Genomic DNA, 4,114 nt, shown 5'->3' with positions numbered 1-4,114 from the left:
TGCAGCTAAAAAGCTGAACCTCAGAGCCGAAACTCATGTCACACACATTTTTCACAAATGACGAAGCTCAGCCTCAGGGAAAATGACTGCCAGAGACCTAATTCATGGATAAATGGAATAAGCCGCTCAGAAATAATAGAGCTGATGTAGTGGCCCAACAGCCCCCACCTCTGGTTTTTAAAACGCAGTACAGGAAAGCTAAAGGGGTTTGGATGCCACCTATTGGTAGGAAAATGGATCCAGAGCCCCTTTGTCACAAAGCTTGTTAGAGACATCATAGGTCACATCGGGTCCCCACTAGAAGAAGAAGAGAGAGTGGAAACTGTGATTTCGGAGTCAGCGTCGGGACATGTGTACCAGCTCTCTCTTGACTCTTACTTAATCTTTTCATCCAGGCTTTCTGAGAGCATTCGTCATTGCTTTCCAATAGCACAGCCCACTCCAGGCAAAGACAGAAACCCCGGAGGCCGACCTATCAGTCACTTCTCTCAAACATGAAACAGAAGAAGGACCAAGAACATATTTTTAGTTATAAATAGCTGTGGGGTGAGATTTGAGGTTCTTTGTTGATCCGCCACCTCAAAAATAAATCCTGTTATTTACAGCCATCCCCTTGCCTATTTGGGTATGTATCCATCCTACAGCTTGAGGGGCGGGGGGGGGGGAGAAAATAGACATGTGATTTCAAAACAAAATGCTCAACCTGACTCATTCAGGGAAGGATCCAAGGTTTTTCATGCAGGGCACTGACTCTGCTGGTTTCCTCCCTTCATCATCTGCTACCCTTAAAAAATGGTATCAACTGCCTTGGTAAGAACCCACATTTCCTTCTCTGCGTTCCCTGGCCTCCTGCCAACACTTGACTCGTCGCACTGATGGGCGAGATGTCTTTCATACTGGCATAGGACACGGAGCCGATGCCTCCCCTTATGTTATCAAACAGAGACCCGGAGAGCAAAGCTACCCGGAGCTCCAGCCGCCTTTGCAGCTTGGGAACGCCATTGGCTCCGTGGCTCCGTGGCTTGGCTCTAGAGGCTTGTGAGCGATGGCTGTGGCACCCACCTGCTCGGAATCCACGAGAAAGAGAGTTGGGAGGAGGTGAGTGACACAGATCAGGGGGTTGCGCTGTTACAATTTTCCCGGGGAATCTTGTTTGGTTGCCAACCTGCTGTGGGGGTCGTGATTTCGAGCCTAAGTTCACTAGCTCCTTAGAAATCGTCCTGTGCCGCGAGGAGCTGTGGGCTTTACGTGTGAATAGGGAGCACCTCTGGTCTTAGGGACCCTGCAAGGGCCTCTAATGACTCGTTCCCTTTAGCGTCCTGCCTTGAGGAAGGGGGCAGGGGAACCCCGTTTCTGGCATAACGCTGCACGTGTGTTCTGCACACGGGCTTGCAGACGACTGCTTGCTTCTAATTAGGGAGCAGCAGCCTGCTGGCACAGGAAACCATATCTGTCGCAAGTTGTGGCGTTGTGTGTAGTTGGCGCGTCTGTGCGCTGAACGTGCGGAAGGGCAAAGAGGATGGCAGTGAGTTTGTCCCTCAGGGCGGAGTCTCCGTTCCTTCTGCCCGGTGGTCCGTGTCCCTTGGGAGTCTGTTTTAAGGGACACTTCCTTTTCTCCCAGGAACCAGTCTTATTTCCTAGTTTTGTTGTGCAGAGCGCTCAAAAGCACCCTCACCGCCTTTATTATTTTTCTTTCTCTGTCAAAATAGTTAAATAAAACATATCTGGGCGGATCGTTCTGGAAATAACATGAGATTGTAGCGCGCCTGCTAGATGACCTGGGAACAGTACATGCGCAGCACATAATTTCCTTTCTCTTTTTGGATAAAACAAGTTCAGGATAAGTGCTCGCTTAGGATTTCAACGGAAAAACAAATGAATGTTTGTTTATTATCCACTCTGTGCCAGGCGCATTTTTGAGGCATTGAGGTGAGACCATGCACAAGGCAAGGAAGCAGACAGATTCCCTGCCTTAGCTCTTCGATTCCAGAGGTGGGTGGGCTCAACAGGCAAGGAAGGGCACGCCCCTTTCCCTCCTCTTCATCTTTGCAAGTTCAACCCCACTCACTGCTTCATGGTCCTCTCAGACATTGCGTCTTAAAGGAACCTGGAAGGAATCTTTTCTGACTTAAAATGTTCAGATTTAGTGAAAATGTGATATTCGTATGGTCTTGACTTACTTACCAAGTTTCCATCCCCATTTCCCTTGAGGGAACCCCTAAATTGCATTTGGGAACCATCCCTGTTCTTACTCAGTCTGAGTAGGGTGAGGCCCCCTTTTGGCTCCAGGTGTGATGTGGTGCCTAGTGTATGTTCCCAGACATCGTGGAAGGACTGACCCATCAATAGAATCCCAGGGACCAGGCCACAATGATTGAGGCCCAAATTTTTTTTAATCAAAGTGAATCAGAGGATATATGTGGGCACTTCCATGTTGTATAATATCTCAAAGATCCTTTTCCAAGTCCATGCTTAGTGTCATCCTACTACATGAAGTTCCCGAGAGACTTTCTTTTTCTTTTTCTTGCTAAAGGCCGTACCACTGTTCTCAGAGATGTTTCTAATTGCCCCTCAGAACTGCCTCCTTATCCTATCATAGACTATTTCTCTTCTCTTTTTCTGGTTTCTGAAATTGGAAACTCTGTGGGGGGCTCAGGCGAAACAAGGTTGCACTTGTGATTCAAACCCACCCAAAGATTCTTCAGAAGGAGGACCCAGAGATCTATCTGTCTTGGTTACAGTCAGGAAAAACCTATGGGGACAGTTTGTCCCTCATGGAGTCTCCATGACTTGGAACTGATTTGAGGGCAATGCTTTATGCTTATTATTTGAAATGATTGTTGTTAGAATACATGCAGTACGAAAGACAGAGACTCATTGGTGGGACACAGGTTTATTGGAGGAAACTGGAGAGGGGCTTCTGACCTGTATGCACGGTGTTCTTTGCACAGACTAGCAGGGTTTTATAGGACACATCAAGGGGGTACATTTGTGAGTGGGAATGTGTGATCTGGCTAATTCTGGGAATCAGGGTCATCTGATGCCTGGGAGATTATTGAACAAGATATTTCTTCAAGGGGCACCCTTGCTGCCTGTGCAAGAAATCACTGAACAGCTTGATTTTGCAGGAGGGGTGCTTCTGTGAGTCATTATCCTTTCAATTGTTGTTGGTGACGACTGGTCAGAAGCTCCTGATGAATAATCTCTCCACCGGACAGAGGCTTTGTACGAGAATACCCTAACAGAATGGGGAAGGGGACTTTTCCATCTCTATCTCAGTCCACGGGGGATTGTAAGAGACTCTGTGTTATCCGAATGCTAGAAAAGCCTTTTCTGCACCCAAGTCCAATGTGTGAGCCTGACAGTAGTCTGCATGGAAAGAATCTAGCTGTCTAATTCCTCTGTTGTTGCAGCAACGACTAGAACCAGTAAACAGCGTGCCCCACCCACTCCTCACGTGTCTGAATTTGACTGTGAGTAACTTTAGATCAGGAAAGTCAGTCTTTCTTTCTAAGGTGTTTCATGATGTGATAGTCCGGCCCCCTCTCCCCCTTACACAATACGGACTATGTCCGTCTGTCTGTTTTTAAACGTAGGGACTCCCTAGACAATTCTCTCTGATGCTTATTTGGGAGAGGGGGGTATGGTGGGAGGACGTTGTGGGACGGATAAAACTCTGCTGTCCGTGTATTTTATTGAGGCATTTATTCCAAGTACTCATCAGAAGCCTCCTGCTCTTGTAGCCGCTGAGGATCCAGAGGTGAGCACACCGCCCCCATTTGGGGTGGCCGTTGAGCCTCCACCCCTGAAGTTTCCTGGCCTGTGTGAAACGAACAAATAAAAACTGCATCACACCAGCCCGCTGGTATTTCCGCTCTTCTCTGGAGTAGGAATAGGGTCTAAGTACGTGGACAACTGAAGCAAGCCTCCCCAGGGGCCCTCGGAGCGTCCCGGAGCCCTGCAGGAAGCGTCAGGACCCTGGAGAGCACCCGCCGCCCCAGGCAGGGCGGTGCCAGCGGCTGGCGTTCGCGGGGCCGCACGCGGGGCCGCCGGAACCCCCCAGAGGGCGCTCGCGGGGAGCTTTCTGAACTAGTATCTTGCCGGGTGGCTGGGC

This window comes from Echinops telfairi, unplaced genomic scaffold, assembly GCF_000313985.2.
Source record: "Echinops telfairi isolate 266 unplaced genomic scaffold, ASM31398v2 ScPeMD7_7420;HRSCAF=8458, whole genome shotgun sequence".
Classification (NCBI taxonomy): Eukaryota; Metazoa; Chordata; class Mammalia; order Afrosoricida; family Tenrecidae; genus Echinops; species Echinops telfairi.
This window is presented reverse-complemented; position numbering follows the sequence as displayed.